The sequence below is a fragment of the Lissotriton helveticus genome, chromosome 1_1, assembly GCF_964261635.1.
Source record: "Lissotriton helveticus chromosome 1_1, aLisHel1.1, whole genome shotgun sequence".
Lineage (NCBI taxonomy): Eukaryota > Metazoa > Chordata > Amphibia > Caudata > Salamandridae > Lissotriton > Lissotriton helveticus.
This window is the reverse complement of record NC_136057.1, coordinates 1,011,441,966-1,011,463,147: the sequence shown is the minus strand read 5'-3', so window position 1 is coordinate 1,011,463,147 and position 21,182 is coordinate 1,011,441,966. Positions and strand designations below refer to the sequence as shown.

Here is a 21,182-nt window from a genome sequence, read left to right as displayed (position 1 = left end):
ATTTATAAGACCAATAGCTCAAACTTTCCTAATGCGAGACCTATTGCATTTCCAATGCTTGTTATATCTCTCTCTAAAGTTGTTGTCGAACCCCGTACAAGGTCTTTCTGCAGACCCCTCTAACCACTGCCTTCATTGCCTCCCATTCTGTCACCCATGTGGTCCCCCCCCCCCCAGTTTTCCACGAAAGTACCTAGAGAAGGGTGGATCCAATAGTGCCTCAACCTGCAACCTCCATGTAGGTATTGCTGGTCTATGGCGTCTGGCACCAAGTGTGAACAACTCCGGGAAGATATCAGAACGGTGTCTGGGTAAGTAGGTTATGTCCACTACATCAGGAGCCAGGTCGCTTGATAGTAAACACTGGCCCAATCGACTAACTGCATTAGTAGCCAGTGTAGGACGGGAAAAGGATCTTTTAGCTGGGTTCCTCATCCTCCATATATCCCATAACTCCGTTCCTGTTAAAGTATCTCGAAGTGTCCCTGTCCGTCTCGGTTTAGTGTTTTGTCGGGGGGAGGGGGTTCCCTGTCCAAGGTTCTATCTAGAACGCAGTTGATGTCTCCCATCATAATCACTCCCGCACCCAAATATGGTTTTGCCGCAGCTACCATGGCAGGGAAGCAGTCAGGGCAGTCAAAGTTTGGAGCATATACATTGATGAGGCATACTTCACGTCCATCTATCCTGGCATGCAGAATCACGTATCGTCCCTCACGATCGGTTACATGATGGAGGTGCTGGAATGGAACTCCAGATAAGGGGCCCCCGAGCAAACCCGGAATAGGACGTGGCATAAATCTGCCCCCTCCATCTGCGTTTTATGCATGGTAATGTATCTACCCAGAAAGGAGTTTCCTGCAGACATGCTATTGATATTCTATATCTCTTTAGATAGGCAAACACCTGTCTCCTTTTTTAAAACATTGCTTTTCCCCGTACATACAATGGGAGTAATTGCATCACAGGGGAACCATGCTAACCATCTGATAAGAAATTGTTCCTGTTCCAATCGCTCTCACCGTGACTTAAATAAATGCTGTAACGCTGGGTTAATTGTAACGCTGGGTCAATTTTCCAGAGGCCTCTAGAGCCGAAAAGAAGAATAGAATCTTGCCATTGTGTTCAATCCTTTATTTGGCCAGGAATTAAAGGCTGTACTTAATCCCAGTTTCCTTGAACCCTTCTCTTGACTACCATGTATGTTCTTTGCTGATCTTTGCGTGTAGTCGGGATAAATTGCGACGCAGTGGCCCTCATATAATGGCTTCTCTATTACAAGTGGCCTGCAATATTACATCCCTGTCTCTGTAGTTAAAGAAGCAAGCTATAATGGCTCATGGTGGAGCCCCAGGTCGAGGAGGTGGTAACTACGCTCTGTGCACCCTTTCAATGTTGAAGAACTTTGATAGTCTCTTGGGGGCAAGAACCGTAGTAATCCAGTCCTCACAAAACCATTCCGCTGAAGGGCCTGCCACTCGTTCCGGGAAACCTATGAATCTCGGATTATTTCTTTTGGACTGCTCCTATTGGTCTTCTACCCGGTCATTGAGTGTGGCACTCTTTTTAGGTCTCGCCTAGCGAAGCAGCTCATGAGCTGCTCGCCTTGGCGAGATCTATTGTTGTTGGTTTCTTGGCCGAAGGGGGATCGGACATGTGCACGAGTGTGGAAGACAGGAGATGTGCACACGTATGGCTGGCGGCGTTAGTGCACGCGTAGGGACAGGAGATGTGCACGCTTAGGGACAGGAGATGTGCACGCTTAGGGATAGGAGATGTGCACGCGTGCGGACCGGAGATGTGCGGACAGGAGATGTGCACGTGCACGGCTTGCCCAGCGGGCGCACGGCACGCTCTTCCCGAGGCGTAGGGCAAAGTTATTTGGAACTTATGCTACCGCGCCTATTTATTTCTCTTAACTTTATTTGGAGCTTATGCTGCCACGCCTTTTATTTCTCTGGTGCGGCTTCTTCTATAATGAGGCAGCGCAATGCAGTAGCACCGGCTCTCCGCCTCCCAACTGCAGCCGCCTGCTTCTGCAGCCCATCACAACCACGGTCCACTTCCTGCTCAAATGAGAAGGTGGGCACCCTTACCTGCTGAGCCCAACGCGCTCTGCCTCAGTGGGCAGCAACACCGAGCCAGGCGGCGGCGTTAGTCCCGGCAACAGCCCTCCAATCCTTGGCGGAAAAAGTGGCAGTCCCACCGACTCGGAGCTCGTAGGCGGCAGTAGGGCCCCTGGTTGGACGCGGAGGTCTCCACTGGACAGCGGTAGGAGGAGCAGGTCTCCGATGCCTGACGTGGCTTGTTGAAGTAAGTGCTAATTCACCCTACTTAAACCCCCCCCCCCCCCCGAGCTCCCCCTCCCGCCATCACCTCTGTTCACTGTCTATCCCGCACAGAACACATAGTGGCCCCCTTGCCTCTAATGTATGAGGAATTTCAAGTCTCCCTGTAGAATGGGGATCCACTGTGAAGGCATTGCTATCAAGGGTCGGCATTCTGTCACCCAAACTACAAGCCGCCCATTTCTCTCATTGCTCTGTTTCCACGTCTGCGCATCCACCGCCTGCTCTAGTACATTCTCCTGCTGTAGACGCGTCATTTGGTTGCCAAAACTATCCTACATTTCTGTTTTTTAGAAGGGACTCTCGGTAGCCCGTCCCTCCTCAAGATAAACATTAATTCATTCTCGACCAGTAGCTCCACGGCTTCCAAGAAGTTGTGGACATGGTTCTTAAATATGCGGTGCTTGAAACTCTGCTTTACACACAGGTCTTTGCGCTGAGATCCACCCCCTGCTCCCACAAGCCAAATGTTTTGAAGTCCGTACCCCTGCCAAAACTTTATGGCAAGGATTTGCGGAGCGGGAGTGGAAGGGCTCAGCACCGAGAGAGGGGCGTATGAGTTCATTTCAGGGGTACTTTTTCTATTGATCATAATTCACGTTAATTGTGAAATTTTAAATGCATCAAACAAAAAACTGAAAAAACACTGTTCACCATAACTGGTGACATGAGCTCCTCACACTCCCGGGTGCCAATGCAACTTGACCTGGTGCGCTAATGACCGCAGCGGCTCTGAGGAGTAGGGTGTCTCCTGTACCTCATTCCCTCTTTGCCCACCATGCTTTGCCATCTTTCCAATCTTGAAATGCGTCCTCTGCCCCTTTAAGAAAGTAAACGAACCCCCTCATCTTGCTCCCCTTTTGCAGCAAGGGTGCTTTTGGCCCTAATGTGAGCAAAGAATATGAGTCTCCATGCACCCTTTTAAAGTAAGGCAGTGATAACTGTTTTATGTAGTGGGCCGCTCACACCCCTGAGCCCAAGTGCCGCAGCACCTGCTTCACTAATGATGGCTACTACCGTGCGAAGTGGGCTCTCTGTGCCTTTTAAATAAAAACTAAAAAAAGGGCCACCTTCTTGCTTCACCTGCTCCTCAGCAACTCTCTAGAGTCCAGGCTAAGGTGTCTCCTCAGGGTCAATTTTCCCCTCCTTTGAGTCATTTGCTCTCAGGCCCAAAGCAAAACTTTGGCACGGGAAAGGGTGCCCTTGGCCGCAATACAAGCAAGAAAGGATAGTAAAATGGCCGTAATAGGGGTTTAGTTGACCAATCGCACCACTGGGGTCCTGGTGCCACTGCACCTTCAGCACCAGTGATACTTACTGCCCTGTCTCCTGTACCCACTCTACTGGGCCATCACTCGTAGCCCTGAGGCCCAAAACTGGAAGTCTGCACGTTTTGTGTATTTAAAAACAAAAGCTCCACATCTCACCCCTGTGTCTTGGGTCCTCTTCACTGCACATTAAATGGGACCTAGACCCTAATCCTAGCAAGAACAGTGGAAACCCAGTTCCCTTTTTGGTAATAAACAGCCATAAATGGGGTGCAGTGACTCTTGCTACCCCTGACCCCAGTGCCACTGCACCCGCTGCACTAATAGTATCATGACTCTTTAAAAAACCTCAAGGCCCTTTGACTGTATCCTTTCCTCTTTCTCCTGGGCCATTACTTTGTTTCCAGGGGACTGTACTGGAAATTCATGGGTTTGTATATGAATGCAGCCCGGCTGTCCTCACCCCTGCCACCCCATTGTCTTACCTGAAAGGACATCTGCATGTAATTACAGGGCAAAGTGAGTAGGATCCATGGCGACTGCCCATGCTTTTTTTAAGTTTACAAGTTCTTGTACTTTTTGTTACCTGGACAGTGAATATAGACCTAGAGGTGCTGCTGGCTGAAAAAGAAGTGAGAGTTATATCTCATGTGTTGTGAAGCCCACCGAGGGACATAAAGCTAAAGAGTCAGGCCTTATCACCAGAGTGCCTGATTCTTAAAAGCAATGTAAATGTGTGTAATTGGTTGATCAATGAAGAGGCTGCTTGGCACTCTAAAAACATTAACTGATGGAGTCACTTGAAGAGTCGGTGTGAAAAGATTCATTTTATTCATATTTAGAGGTAATGTAAAGAAAGGGGTTATCAGCTGGGTTCTGTACTTCATTGTTTTAACAGCCACCTACCAAAAATGTTCACACCGGATACTATCTGTTTACCTATGATAAAATATATAGCATGAAGGCAATTGTTTTCTCTTAATCACAAAATCATATTGCAGCCTGTCTTGCATTGTGTGTAATACCGTTTCAAAATAGTGACACGCATATCAACACCACTATAAATACACAAGTCACTTTTTCTCACTGAATCAACCAGGATTCAGTTCTGTGGCTCTCTGGTGGCACACACAGACCTCTGCAGTGGTTACATTAACCAATTGAAGTTCCATACAAAACTAAGAGTGGAATTGTAAATTATTGTTTTAACTTGCATACATTTTTAGGTTGACCCTGTGCAGCAACATGCCCTGCGAGGCATGTTGTATTCAGGTAGAGACTTGAAGCCACGCCCACTCCCCACCCATATTTTTCATTGGCTTGTCATTGTCCACTGTAAACTGCGGCTGTCCATTCGTCAAAAGGCTTAGTAGTCACTCCATATTACCGCCTTGTCTCATTTTGTAACCTCCCATGGAAACACCCCCTGTTTCGTTTGTTATTTTGTAGGCTTTAATTACAGCCTCCAAGCATTATTTTCTCATAGTTTTGTCCTGCCTGCTGCTGCTTTCAGGACGACCTTTCTCCTAACGCCTTAAATAAATGTTTATAGCACGAGCGCCGAATGCAGTTGTAATGCAATAGGTCTCGCATTTGAAAGCGTTTAAGTCATTGGCATTGTAAATGACAATGCCTTTTATTTATCTGTGTTAAAAACAATACAAAAATAAAAGGCATTGTCATTTACAACGCCAATAGCTCAAGCTCTCGTAAATGCGAGACTAATTGCATTGTAAATGCTTGTTTTTTTGTAGGTCCCAGACCGTGTCCCGCAAGGACCAGACCTCCATCTGGAGTACTCTCTTTTGTTCATTCGTGGTGACCCTGTCCTTTACTTTGCGTAGGTCACATTTCAGCAAAATGACATCGATGACCAGCGCATCTATCCGATTTACCATGGTGCTCCTGGTTGATTGGATCGCCAGCATGATATCTGCCAAAGAAGGTTCTGGTTTGTATCCTCCTCACCTTGTTCTCCTGCATTCACTGCCTGGCAGCCTGGTTTCTGGGGGGTTGCACATAATTTGATATCTTGTTTGCTTGCACTCAGTTACCTTTATATTTTACCACGATAATGGGAGGCTTACATGTGTTTGCGGTTCTTGTACAGTCCCACACTGGGTTGGGATCTCCCTTCTATCAGCGTGCCAAGCAACCACTGTGTTCCACCTGGGGATTTCCTGTCCCTCAAGCCTGTTAGTTTTATTCACTAGGTCTCCACTTCTCTGATATTGGTCCAGTATATTTTTTCTGTCCGCCACCAATTTTCTTGGTCACTCTCTCTTGGGCTTCATAGGTCACTAATAGCTCTCTCTTTATGCTGTGTGCTGTGCTCATTAGCAGTGCTCCACTCTCATTGGCTCACCATGTCACTGGTAACCAGGTTAGCAAGCTCGAGTTCCCCAGGTCAGCAAGCTCTAAATCGTAGTTGCGGTGGGCCCTCGCGCAGCTTGTCTTCCTGCGCTATTCAGGTACCGGCCAATCTAACCATACCTGGTGTTTTCAGTGTGGTTGTGCTGTATCGCAGGTGGGCCGTCTGGGTTTAATAGGACCTTGTTTCCCCCTTCAGTAGAGCCTACCAATCCTCCACTTCGGTGCTTATCCGTTGCGTGCAATCAGGTCGAGGCGGGCCACAGGCTGAGTCGTCCGCACCTGCCTGCCTGCAGTTTCGGGCCTTCACATGACACCCGGCATTTATTCCCCTAGCGCCGCTCACCTCTGGCTTCCTCGTCACCTCCCTGTCGTTTCCGCATCAGCCGTCACTTTTCCTGATTTGATCGAAGTGGGTTCAACCCTCGACCTGTTTCTAGAGTCCCGTCAGACCTGGACTCCTTTCGATTCCCCCGTTTCTGTGCACGATCGAGGCCAGTGGTGCCCAGTCAGGGCGGTGCTCAATTCTCCATTCACGCCTCCAGAGCTCACTCTCTCCTCCACTGGCGGTACGGCTGTGGTCGCTGTGCCCAAGATGGCGCCGTCTCACCGGAGCCGCAATGTGTTTTTTTTGTTGTTGTCGGGTATAGTTGATTCCCTGGTCTTAATTCGACCGACTGACACCCCTTGATCAGGACCTGTTTTTGTGGGTTTGGTGTGGAATATTCACCACCGGATTCTGCTGGTTTGCCCTGTCGCCAGCGGGAGCGCAGAAGTTTGCATCTATTCGGCCAGCTTACCAGGCCACGCCCCCCTCATCATTCTACTTTATTTGGCAAATATAACCATAAAAAGTACCTCAATAAAAACATACCGTTATAAGTACGAATAATTCAAAAAGTGCGACTATAAAACCATACTAACACTCTAAAGAAGCTTACAATGGATGTAGTGCCACTCTATAACAAACTGCCTTCGATTCATTACCAATTCTGGGAAGAATCGCATATCTAAAATATACAGGAACTCCAAGGCGTCCTCGACAACTACGGATAATCTCATTCCTATCCCCTCACACATTGTAAATTATATTAAGTTCTGTCATAGACTCCTGTATTGCAGTTAAAAAAATCTTCCTATTGCATATATAATATTTAAAAATCTCATATTTACCAACAGATTAAGAGCTTGATCCCTATTAATAATTTAATACATAATATAAGGGAGATTTAAAACTTCTTTGGTACTTCTAGGAACCACAAACAGTCAAACAAGATGTGTGGGCCACTACATTTTACATTTAGCCCACATGTGCAAACACCCAGTTCATTTCTCATCGCAGTTTTTATCTTCCCATCTACATTACATGGGTTCAAGTCAACTCTTGAATTTCAATATCTCATTTCTAATCTTAGGACTAGGCAAGGCCTCAATGGAGGGGAACATATGATCATTGCCACAACTGAGTGGACGATTTGCACTCTAGATAAAATAGTTCTTATGTTCGAGCCTTTTTGGCTATGATGGCCTGTACCTCCTGTTTGGGGATCTGCTGCCCTAGTTTCTATTGATCTGGTTCTAGAAATAGTTTAGCACAAATCTTACCTAGCGTATGTCTAGCTTTGGATGCCCAGTTTAGTTCACTTTCCTCTATTTCTCGTTTACAAAGGTGTGATATTTGGGGGGGGGGGGGGTCTCTTGTCTACTCACTCTGCCAAATAATGACTGTTGCTTGCAATCCCTGATAATTCCAGGCCGTAAGTTGACATTCTACTCTCGTAGCCTGGATCATAGTTGATGCCGGGATAGCAAGGAGCTGCTTCTCACATTTACCCTCTTCCAGATTCCAATCCAATTTACCACCTAAAGATAGAATCTCCACTCCATACTGGAATTGTGGACGGACCATTGCATTAAAGGCTGATTTAATTGGTCGCAGAGACGGGCCTCCATATTTCTGCTTGACCTGCTTTAGGCCCCATTCTGAAGAGAGAGCCTTTGCTTTAAGTGAATCTCAATGGTCCCTCCAGTTTAGTGTGTTATCGAACCACATGCCCAAGTATTTATGTTCATGTCAAAGCTTCCACATGTTAAAGAAATACCCTTTTGAATTTTTAAGACTTTATCATATTTTAAGTGATATTTGCGGTATGATGTACATGGCAAATCTGCGCAGGGCTCGGCTTGTGCACCGTCTAAGATCTGGACCAGACCCCGACTCCCTGTTAAGTTGTTGGCTCGCCTATCCTCTAATTAAAAACATAGTTGATTGTGCCCCTGCACCACCATGATCCACAAACATAGAAGTAAAGGGCCCTTACAGGGCATTTTGGGGACACTAATTCTCTGGAATAGTGAATAATAAACGAACCGCTCTTGCCTCTTATTAATTATCCACTTTCTTCTTTATATCTATTTGGGTGCCCACCCAGGGCACCAACAGCTATTTTTATTAAAGTTGAGGGTTGCGTGTGGAGCCCCAAGGCCCCTGCTGGATCCCCAGCTGCCACCCATCGTGGGTGCTGGTAGGAGGCGGCATTATGTTTTTTTAACAGTGGTTGCTCTGGTGCTTCCCTGGGCACCCACAATACAACCGTTTGAGGTAAGGGGGACGAGGTGGACCCCAAAGCCCCCATGGTCCTTGCCAGCTCCCCTGGTGGGAACCAGCCCTTTACTTTACTGATGGGTACCATGCTGCACACCCCGGCACCCACAATATCTCCTTCTTTGAGGGCCGGCAGGGTGGAGGGGAATGCCTCCATTGCCCCTGCGGGCTCCATGGTCAGTGCCATACTGAGTGATGACTGGAGACAACTCCATTACTTTGCTCCCTCCCGGGAGAGACTTTTTTTCCCTCTTTCTGCTCCTGTTGGGCTGGAGGAAAATTGTGTTCTCTGCCCGGGAGAGGATGGGCAGGGAACTGCGGTGTCCTGGGGATGGGGATCCTCGGGAAAGTACTGGACCAGGCTCTGGGTGATGGTGTAAAAACAAGTGATGGACAGAATGCAGAACAATGTCATACATTCACCCTAGTACAGAGATCTGGGCCTAAATCTATAGTTTCTTGGCTCACCATGCCATTCCAGTTTGGACCCACCCATATGCAAATCAGTCTTGACCCTGCGCCCAATGGGAACAGTCCAGCCCGAACTGCCAGGCCAGGTCCTCCCTGGCCTGGAAACAAGCATCCTAGGTACAGCGCTGAAGTCATTTCTCTCCAATTGGGTTCAATCGATAGAGATGGATGCCTTCTCGTCTGACCAATTCAGACTACCGTGTGGGGTACTGCTGGGCTCATCCCTGAGCCCTACACTTTTTTTTGTCTGCCTCTCCCTTGGCTAAAATCATTAGGGATTTAGGCTTCTCAGTTGTCTCTTATGCTGATGATATTCAGCTTGTGGTCTCAGTCTCCAGCAATCTGGAAGATACCACAGATAGATTTAACAAATGTCTGTCTCAGGTAAATCAGTGGATAAGTTCTAATTGTTTAAAACTTAATGGCGAAAAAACAGAGGTTCTCCTCCTGGGCGGAGACACCTCCTTCTGGTCACCAGCACCAGGGAAGAAGGTGAAAAACCTAGGCATCATCTTTGACGATAAGCTGACCTTTAAGGAAAAGATCAGCAGTCTCACTTCCGCAATTTTCTTTATCCCAAAGATAATAAATATTCGACCTTTAATACCCATAGTCCGGCAAAAGATACTGATGACAGCACTAGCCCTTTCCAGATTGGATATTCACATACAGAGCATTTCCATAGTCAAATCACAGTACCTTCAAAAGCTACAGCGGCTTCAAAACGCTGCAGCTTGTCTGCTGCTAGACATCCCAACATTTCAGTCAGTCACCGATGGTTTAATAACACTGCACTGGCTCCCAGTCAGTAAAAGGGTCAAGTTCAAATCCCTATGTCTTGCTTACAAGGCATTGGATGGATCTGGTCCACGCTATTTGAAGAATCACCTCATCTGGTACGCACCACCCAGAAACTTAAGGTCTTCGCACAATAAACTGCTGCAGATTTAACAGAGCACACTGGGGAGGAAGGAGTTTCATTGTAGGAAGGGTCAAAGCATGGAATTCGCTCCCAATAGATATTAAAAACGGTCCTAACTTACTATCCTTCAGAAATTTTTTAAAAACGTGGCTTAACAACTAGAGCACACTCCATGACTCATCTGTAGCCTTCTGGTTCCTGCTTGCAGCAGCGCCAAGACGCCCGCGGGCATTCATGCGCTATACAAATGTATAAATCAAATCAAACTATTAGTGTCCACAACAGGAAAAGCCCCAAAACGTATTGTGGAAACATCAACCTTTCCTGTCAAACTAACCTGATTTGGCACTAGGGGAGCTGTGTTAACTGGAGCCTGGCTCGGCCGCCACCTAGGGAAACGTAAATAAACCCCATACATTTTAAAACAAGCATTCGCAATACAATAGGTCTCGCATTTATGAAAGTTTGAGCTATTGGCATTGTAAATGACAATGCATTTTATTTCTGTGTTTTTAAAACGGATAAATAAAAGGCATTGTCATTTACAATGCCAACTCTTCTAACTTTTTTAAGCGTTAGGAGAAAGCGTGCAACGCTATTTGAGAAAACAGCGCTCAGAGGCTGTAAATAGAGCCTACCGAGCAACAACACAAGTAGCAGAGGTGTCGCCAGGGGAGGTTACAAAATAAGGCGGTACAAAGATGGGACTACTAAGCCTTTTGACCAATGAACAGCCACAGTTTACAGTGGACAATGACAAGCCAATGAAAAATGTGGACGGCGAGTGGGCAGAGCTTCAAGTTCCTACCTCAATGCAACATGCCTCGCAGAGCAGCGCATGCATTGCCCAGGCTCGACCTAAAAACTGAAGGAATCAAAAATGTTCTACAGTGGGCCAATCATTATGGAGGAGCTATAGTGGACTAAGAGTTTGTCTATATCAGCATGGAAACAAAGTTGGGTACAAACTGCTGATTTCCAAGCCATAAAAGGGCTTCGGTCCCTACAATACTATACCAAAAGAGTTAATTGATGTATATAAATATTTTTTTAAAACAGAAACCACTAATAAGAAAATTCAGATTGCAAAATTAGGCCTTAAACTTTTTTTTTTCATACGCATTCAGTTGTCCAAGTGTTGGTCACATGCATTTATAACTATAAGTAATTAATCGACTGCCAATGGAGAAAGTATATATATTTTTTTAACCTTACCTTTTGCAAACTGGTTGGGTTCAACTGTGTTTTGTCAATTATTTTTATTGCAACCTAAAGGACAAAGAATATTCAAAATGAACACAATTAGAAGTACAAAACACTACAGTTCATTCTCACATTGACTGACGTTCACTGAATCAAAGGTACTGCAACTTATGTTCAAGAATGTAATGTTCAGGCATAAACTATGAACACACAATATATGTTTAAACAATACAGAAATTGGTTTGAGGCCAACCCTGATTTGTTCTCAATTCAGATTAAATTCACATCAGGGCTTGATACTACGAATCTAAGGGTCAAGGAAACGAGCACTGCACAGTGATGTGATGAGAGGAACTGCATGGGATTAGTCTCCTTGGATGCCGAATAAATTATTTTAAAAATTAATAATACTTTTACAATTAGTTCTGAAAATGGTGCAGTATTTAGTTCAGACAATGGCGCAGTATCCAGCGAACAAGAAGGAATATTCACAGGTCAAGACGGTTGCCATTTATTTGTGCTATACAGCTGAATATACTTTCAAAAGAGTAGAATACATACTTATCCCTACCCTTTGACTTAGTTCATGGTAAGGCAGACTTCGCCAACAAACTGAGAACACCGACTCTCCAACTCTAGCCTACTTATGCATAATTCAAATTAAGGCACTTTAAAACTCGAATTCAGGTTTGAGAGGTGGGATGTTGATGTATAACAGATTTATCCACTAGCTCCAACAAACATCACCTACACAGTAACATTTTCCAGGACCTTAGATGGGAACAGTAGCAGAGGAGCTAAGCATACAAGTGCTCTGATTTATTGGCATGTTACCCTAAAGAAGGCTTAGTTTCAAGATTTAAGAAGAGAACCTACTCCAATGAACGTATAACAATCTGCAGAGGCATTGTTTGCTTTCTCTTGTGCTGGGCTATATCGTGCAACCCTTTGAGATACTAGTTTTAGGAGGATGCAGAAGCTAGGCTAGGAGCAATTAGAGCTTGGAGATGCAGAGAAGGCTAAAACACTTGGCCACGGGTAGAGGCAGACATGAGGCATGCATCTGTGGGACACCACTTATAAGAGCACAGCACATCCTTAGAACAGCGAGGAGAAAAAAAATGCATAAGTGCCATGCTTTTTATATGAGATCTACTAGTGGTCCCCCACTACAAAGGCCTCCAAATACTGGGTCTGAGACAGAAACCTGATCTCACTAAGGTTTACCACACACCCAGTGACTGCTGGGTGCAATAAAGTCTCAGTATTGGAGTTAAACTTCTGCAATCAAACCTATATTAGCCTTTGAAGACTCTATCCAATTGGCAGAACAAGTGCCGCTTACATACTGGCAGTCACCAGCATTCAAGAAAAAAGAGGAATCTCCTTAGAAACCAAACTAAAGTCTTCAGTTTGCAGAAAAAGGGGAAGTTTTATTTCCATAAAATGTTTGTATTACCATATTAAGTATGAATTTCTCGCAATTAAAGTCATTACATAAGCAAACTCTCCGAGATTGTGCAAAAGACCACCCTGACAAACAAAAGACTAAACTACTTTTACAATCCAGAAAAAAAAAACAATGAAGTCTCAAGCACCAAAATGGTCCTAATTGAAATTACAAAGGTCTCTTAACTTCAGCTAGCATAAAGAAAAAAAAGGTCATGGAATGTGAGGCTCTATGAAGCATGGTGAAAGTTAAGCAGGAGGAATGTGCATGACTACTTCCCTCAGTCACAGAAAGACTTTCAGATGCACCAATAGCTTCTGATCGCCTACTGATCTAATTCAGAATCTCAAACTGCAAAAGCAAAGGAACAGAGCAACAGAGGACCAAATGTGTCGGGTTTCGAATCATGAATAATGTATTCTTATGACACTACACACTAGTTCATCAGCCAATCGTCGCCCTGGCTCTACAGTCCTAAGTATGCTGGTCATTCTCCTGAAAACATGCAAATGTCAAATGTGTTACCTCTCTACCCGTCAGAATGTGTCTGGCCAGTTTTACTTTCGCAAAATTTCCTTTGCCAATTGTTTTAAGAAGTTTGTAATTTCCAATATGAGGTTGCTCATCTGCACAAGAAGCAACTGGTGTTCTGCCTCGGAATCCAGAGCGCCCAGATCGAGAAGAACCTTCTGGTCGACCGTCTCCATGAGAGGAGTGCTGCATTAAAAATAATAAGAAAATAGTTAACTTTTTAGAAAAAAAAATGCCACTTTTTAAAAAGGTAACAAAAATTATTATAACAGATTAAGGGAGCAACAATTTACAATAAACAGAATAAAGAACATAACATGGAAAAAGGGCACACAGTATAAATTAGCCTTGTTTAAAATGCAAAAACATGGGGCACTCAAAATATGAAAGGCAGTAGATAATTTCAGATTGTAAATGAGCCCCTGAATCACTCCTGACCAGTGTATGCTGAAGTTGCCTTCTCCAGCAGTTGGGATTTAAGCCACATGAAAACCAGCAATGCGTTTAAACAAAGGGATACCCCACATTCTTACAACATCAGAATCTCGTAAACAGCATCTCTGCAAAGAAGTCCTATCTGTAACTGTATTGACACAATAACATTTAACATCTAAACCAGGTTTAGAAAGAACTGAAATGAACTTATTCTACAGAGAACATTAAAAAGTAGAAATCGAAAGGTGCTCAGATATACATGTGGAATAATCCCAATGAACCCAAAGAGTCTTCAACTTCACACAGCAGTAAACACATTTCCACTCTATAATAGCAAGTTCTATTGGTACCAGAGAGTGGAGCAGGAAGAACAAGGGGGGAGGGGGGGAGGAGTATACATACAGTGAATGGGGAAGAATAGCGCTGTAGTAATGCAAAGCTTAAACAAGCACTGGCGTTGCCAATAGGTCTCGCAGTAGGAAAGTTGGAGCAATTACAATTGCAAATAACAATGCCTTTTATTTTTGTTTTCATTTTAAAAACATAAAGGGCTTTGTCATTTACAAAACCAATAGCTCCAACTTTCCTACTGCGAGACCTATTGCGCACTGCACAGTGTGGGTGAAAGTGGCACTGCGTGTGTGTGAGTGGCTTTGAGTGAGTTGCGTTGCGTGTGTGAGTGGCGTTGCGTGTGTGAGTGGCGTTGCGTGTGGGAGTGGCGTTGCGTGGGTGAGTTGTGTTGTGTGAGTGGTGTTGCTTGGGTGAGTGGCGTTGCGTGGGTGTGAGTGGCGTTGCGTGTCTGTAAGTGTTGCTGTGTGGGTGAAAGTGACACAGAGCCTTTGATGTGGCCTGGCGCAGGAGAAATGCTGCTGCTGCTAATTAAATATAAAAAGTGTTTAGGGACTCACGGCTGCCGAGAGTAACAAGGCTGTGCTGGGAGGGGGGCTGCGCACCAACTGAAGTGCTCTGGTTGCACGGCCTGCGGCCGGCCGTGTGAAGTGATAAGCCTTTGAAGTACACAGGCATGCTGTGACGGAGGTGTGAGAGGTCTGGCAGGGAACAGATGGCCTGGCTGTGAAGCAGGGGGCGGGGCAGCGCTGGGGAAGACTGTGGGAGGGTGATTGATGAGACCTATTGGCAACGCCAGTGCTTGTTAACCAGAGCCTCTTTGCCGCACTGCGGCTGCCTCCATTTTCAAAGTCACCGGGCGCTTTCTGAACAAGCAGGCCGGCTCCATTGCAAAGTATCGGGGCTGCTTTTGCAACGAAAGCAGTTAGCAGCGTAAATCAGCGCCAAGCACTGGGCATGACCTTTTCTAGGGGCAGATACTGCCTCGATTCCACCCAGACGCCGCTGCTGCAGTGTAATATTCCAAAAACACTTGAAACAAAATGCCACTTCAAAGTTTATATTGTTTATTCTTGGAGGCAAAGAAAATACGAGTTTGTTCAAAACAAAAAAAGCACGGGGCCAGAATCTTTAAGTGACCTAAACTGGAAATAGTTTTAGTACAATAACTGTGGTAGTAGAAATCATTTCAGCCAAAAGGCCTGGTTGCAGCTTTGTTTTGTTAAACGGGGTGTGTTTTAAAGTGAGGCGTTGGGGCTGGAAAGTTTTACGATCGGCCTGAGAAGAGAAATGTCGAACAAAGACAGTATTTCACTGCAGGCTGGCAGACAGCTGCGGAAGGTATTTACAACTTTACTGCAGTGCGGCACTGCGCGCTGCTGCGGCCAGGAAGTGAGGGGGCAGGGGGGGTTGGAGCAATCCGCATACACATGTAAATTGGAACTGTGGTGCAATTTGTAAAAATTACCATGATCCTCCTTTATTCTATTGAAAATAAAATGGCGTATTGCAAGCAATCACTGGAAATACAATGCCTTGATGTTTCTGTTTCCAATGTCTTGCTCATCTCGCACATATTGCAAACGCGCACAATCGGGAATATTTATGCAAATGCATCTGCATACTTTTATATACTAAATGCGTACGTCTTGTAGGGAGTGGGGTGTAGGAGAGAGTGGACGACATATATACATTGATGGATGACATATATACATTGAGGATATGCAGGGTGAGAGAAGGGAGCAGGAGAAAAAGAAAATATAGAGAAAGAGAATGCGAGGCAAGAAAGGAGACAGCTAGAGAAGGGTAGAAGGGAAAAGTAACAAGAGTAGGGTTGCGAAGGAAAGAGCATGGAGAAGGAAAGTCAGGAGGCAAGAGAGGGAGGGAAATGAAGAAAGAGTGGGAAAAGAAAGATGAGGCGCGAGAGAGAGGGATAAACTCAAGAAAAAACGTGGGAGTGCGAGAGGTAGCGAGGACAACCAGAGAGAGGTCGTGGGAGGCGATGGAGAAACAGAAAGTGAATGAGCGAGAGAAGCGCAGAATCACCGAGAAAATAGAAAGTGGTAGAGGGCAGACCCAGCTGGACTGGATGAGAAGGGACAGAAAAGAAATCGGCTTTAGATGTAGGAAGAAAAGAAGGGAGAGTTAGAAATACTCTGACAGGCGACAAATGAAGGGAAAGAACAGTGACTGCAGCAGGCAGGATGGAAGGTCACGAATGCTGCTAAGGAAACTGATGCAGTTAATAGCTGTACGTGGGGAAGCACGGGAGGGAATATTGTTGATAGAAGAGAGAATGCAGAGCGCACGCTGGGCGAAGCCCTTTGATGTGCTGTGAGCGGCCGGGAATGAATGATTAGGGGAGGAGAAGCGGGAAACTGAAAGTACGGCCGGCCTGCGGCCGGCCATGAATAATTAGGGGAGGAGAATCCTGGCCGTGAATGCGCGTGCAATCTCACTTGTGTCAATAAAAATGCTGTGCCAATTGTGTGGCTGGGCCTGTGTTGTGACAGGAATGGATCAAACCGAGGTCAATGGGAGTCTCTTCTCAAGGACTTTTCTTGACCTTGGTTTGATACTCTACATATTTCACCATATGAATTGATCTATACCATGTCCACAAATAAAAACTATTGTACGGTACAGCTCAGTTGTTGGCTCCGGGTACCTTGGGTTCTTGCAGAACCTACATGTACTATCCAGCCCCAAAACCAGATGGTTCTAGCAGAGATGTAGTGATATAATGCTTTTGTACATTGAGCCAAGAAGTTGCAGATAAAAATGTTGTCCCACATACTGTGTTTTGAATTTTTAATTTTTCTAGTTTCTTATAGAAATCCTTCAGGGATCTAAACATATGATCTCTGCCTGAGTTCTGAATTTTGTTTACTTTTCAGAAATCTGTAGCCTTCCTGGATCACCCATGGGTTTTACACTGGTTTCCACCACAAACTGCAATAGGTAGAGAGCACAAATAAATAGAATAAGGGGTTTATATGTTTCGTGTTATGTTCCCAACTGTGCCATTTATGCATTAATTCTAAACAACAAATCGCAACAAAGTACAGGCAGGAAGACAAAATTCTAAATGCCTAAGATGGAACACAACTTTGCAATGGAATCCTAACCTAGTAAAATCGATGAAGAACTTGCCAAAAGGCTGTATGTGTTTTATTCCCATATTTGTACCTTTTCATTTTGAAAACTATACTTGTTTATTATTTTCTGTGATTTGTCAGTGTCTTCTTTGTCACAATCCTCAATATGGGTAGCTTCCTCTAATCCAGTAATACATCGTTGGAGGCAGGGCCGGCGCTAGGCATGGGCAGCTGCCCAGGGCCTCGCACTCAGCCCACCAGCATGGGGTCACGCACTGGTGAGGTGTCGCCTCGCAATTAAGGTCCTTCTACATTAGAGGGGCCTCGCACATTCCATTTTAGCCCAGGGCCTCGCAAATCCTAGAACCGGCCCTGGTTGTAGGTAGGGCAGCTACAGCAAACATTTGCTGTGTAGTGGCGCTTGCCTCCCGTAGTGCAAGGGGTACTTTGTCCCTGAAAGCCAGATGGCTTTACAAATATATCTCCATGTTCGTTTACCTCATTTCGATTCTGGATCTGTTATGTAACCCATTTCGCCCATTTATTTTTTTTAAAGCCCTGCACCTTCAACAACGTTTTTACTTGGATCTGCTCAATAAAATATATAAGTTCTAGATTTGTTTTTCTTCTTTGCACACTGTCACAAACTCGTATCCATTCTTATTTATGACATTTATCAAATAAAGGAGACGTGTGCCACCCTGAATGAAGCCTTGCTGTGAAGTATTTCAGCCCTGACTTAAGACTTAAGTACTGTAGTCGTAAGAAGAAACTTTAAACATTTTTTTCTCTCGCATTTTAATGTAATATAAACACTAATTACTACATCGTTAAACCTCCAGGAAATTCCCCGAACCATAAATTAACAAACCAAGATAAAATTTGCTGCAAGAAAGTGATACCTCAACAGCAAAGAAACTTAAAAGAATTACCCATTCCTCACACCTTCCATGTTCCACTTATGCTCCTCAACCCAGCTGCATGTGCTTTTTCACTATACAAGTGCCGTAGATATAGAGGATGACAGTGCTTGTCGTTTGAGGTTGTACTTAAAGACAGTCTAGACTTTGTATTGACCTATGTGCATAGCTCATTTACACAAAATGTATATGTGGTTTGGGGGTCGGAGTACGCGTTTCTCATTTACATTCCTAATTATTTTTTCTTAGAACTCAATACAAATGCCCTCACCAGCTGCGCTACTGAAGTGCTCAGCATGGTAGTGTGAAAATGACATAGCACCCTGCGGGTTTAAATTATGGACTAGTTAGAGCGGCGCAGAGTGACCTACAATGCTTCTAACCTGAGCATTGTTGCCTTGTTTTACACATCCGTGGGGGAGCGGATGTGGGTTGGCATGTAAACACTCGGACGTTGAAGGGCGAACTTCAGAGGATATTGAGCGGTCTAGTCGTGTTTACAGCCACAGTGCACACAGCTCAGGGCAAACCATTGTATTTAAGCAGATCTTCTACCAAAATAGGCTTATTCTTGTCTGCATCGCTTTTGCAGCTATATTTCATGCAGCCCATTCTTCTTTAGAAAACGTATTTATATGCAACTAGCTGCCAGTTTCCTTTGGATGGGGGTGAGGGAGGGCGGGGGGAGAAGAGAAATCAATGCCGCCCTTCGATCAGGTAGAAACTAGGAAAAACATGACGACCTGCATGGATTTGGAGTTTTTTTCCTCATAAGGGGATTTTGGCAATCCAAACATACATACGTTTACCAGGACGTGCACGTGGAATGTAAGGGTAAATGTGTAAAATGGGACACCGTGAACGGCCGAATAACGAAGGGACCCAGCAGAGTTAAATAGTTTCATGGTGAGTGTGTAGCTGCCTCAGTGCCGCGACATGACTCAGTTTCTTGTGGATTGTACTTGGGGAACGCTAATGTTTTGTGTTCGCTAACGTGTGATGATGTGTTTAGCCTGGTTAGTGCTGTTTTTTTTTTTTTTACCAGTCCATCATGACATCCATAAGACTCCACTACCTATGGGTTATTTTTTCCCATTAGCCACGGAACTGTTTGATAAGTGAAGTCACAAGTTAACTTCCGGTAAGGGCTGCAGCGCCGTGGCTTATTAGGCGATATACTAATGTCAGTAACATGAAACCAGCCCGAACCAATGTCTACACATTTACCCCATTAAACTCCACCTTTATTTTGCTGCAACGCTATTCCAAGCTTGTACACACCAGTGACGAGTGAATGCAGCTTGCATATGGCTTGTACTAAACCCGCAGCTTTTGCCAATTGCGTAGAATAGCACGTTCCTGGTGCTTTTGTGCTGGTACACACCCTAATACCCGTGATTGCATTTGCCCATTCTTGTGAAATTGAACGGTCTCATTCAGTGCATTGCGATTTTATGTCTGCTTTCAAGCGATCTGTAGGTTTCAAGCGATCTGTAAGATGCTGGAGATGTTTCTCTGGAGTCAGTCATTCTTTAGCATGGCGGTGCGGAATGCTGTTGCACCTGGAAATGGGAATGTCACGTTCTTCTCTGCTGACAAGACTGCTACTGAAGCGTAGCTAAAGCAATATGTGGTCGATCTAGACTACTGGGTGGAGTCTCGCAGCAGACAGACTGCCCCCAGTACTTGACTATCGCATGACCTGACCACTCTATATTTGTGTTCTGTTGGCCTTTGGTTTGCTATCTCTCTCCACCAGCAGTGTTTGTGTCCTATCTGTATTGAGCTTCAGCAAACTCTTGACATACAGACGTCATTCTACAGCAAACGACTGCAGCAGAGGCTTCAGGTATGCCACTCCCTTCCAGCTCTTAAGAGAGTGCTGGTGACCTCGCTGCTTGAGTGGAATTACACTCTGGCCTTGTTAGTCCCTCTCAATCCTCATTGTATGCCCAGCCTCATTGGAGGTGTATTCTCAACAAAACCAACCAACTCATTTTTAGGTTTCGTCTGCACGGCGCTTGCGCTGTGCTTGTCGAATCTCTTGTATTTAATATATCTTGAAAAAGGGCTCTTATCAGTTCCCGTAGCCAAAAGTACTGTTCATTCGCTTTTGTGTTGAACTTTTTTTTTTGTTAACTTCCCTTGCCTGCACACATATACGATACTTCTACTAAAGCTGTTCACACTGTTTAAGCCCCATTTACTGATAAAATATCTTCCTACAGAAAAGGCAGACCGATCTAACAGTATTCTGGACTGCTTGCTTTTTATCACTTAGCCTTGTAAAGAAGATGCTTTAGCCTTCGAATGCTTGTGCCATTTCCTACTCATGCATCAGTACCTTTCTTTGCACTCTTCTGTCATTATCAGATAGATTTATTTTCAATTTAATCTATTTGGTCATTATCACATTATTAATGTTGTAATAAACATTGCAAGCTAAAAATAAAGTTTGTATACAAGAGCCTTTGCTATATTTGATTACTTAACACGCAGCCACAAGTGCAGTTACCTTGCAGACAACAGGGTCATGATTTGAATGGTGCAGCAGGGGCAGTGGCACCGGGGCCAAAAGCTTTATGGACCCCACTAAAAGCAGATAATTGCTAAAATGTCAAAATCTGGCAGTCACAAGTGCAGTCAACTTGCAGACAACAGGGTCATGATTTCAATAGTGCAGCAGGTGGAGTGACACCAGGGCCAAAAGCTCTAGGCACCCCACTAAAAACCTAATATGGCTATATTCTACAACTAAACAGGCAGTGACAAGTGCAGTTATCTGGCAGGCAACAGGTTAATTATTTGAATGGTGCAGTGGCACTGGGGCCAAAAGCTCTAGGGATCCCACTAAACCCAGATGATTGTTAAATTTGTACTACTAAACAGGACAGTCTTAGGTGCATTTATGTAGCAGCCAATAGGGTCATGATTTGAATTGTGCTATAACACCAGGACCATAATCACTAGTTATCCCACTAAACCCAATACAACTATATTTTACTACTAAACAGGTAACCACAAGTGCAGTTACCTTGTAGACAACAGGGTACTGATTTGAATGGTGCAGTGGAACTGGGGCTTAAAGCTCCAGGGACCCCACTAAACACAGAATATTGAATGGTGAAGCAGGTGCCGTGGCACATGGCCAAAAGTTGTGAAACCTCCTCTAAACACCAAATATTGCTATATTTTACTTCTAAATAGGCAGTC

General features: G+C 44.8%; 1 protein-coding gene across 16 annotated transcripts in view; it reads left to right on the top strand.

Moving 5' to 3' along the window:
- Positions 1-21,182, top strand: part of IMPDH1 (inosine monophosphate dehydrogenase 1) — a 378,440-nt gene that overhangs the window by 203,159 nt on the left and 154,099 nt on the right. The window contains exon 1 of one of the 16 annotated variants that reach the window (XR_013607691.1): positions 5,371-5,567. The exons of the other annotated variants lie outside the window; for them this stretch is intronic. The gene's annotated coding sequence lies outside the window, so the exon portion shown is untranslated. Of the gene's footprint in view, positions 1-5,370; positions 5,568-21,182 lie in introns of those variants that run through there. 16 annotated transcript variants of the gene reach the window in all.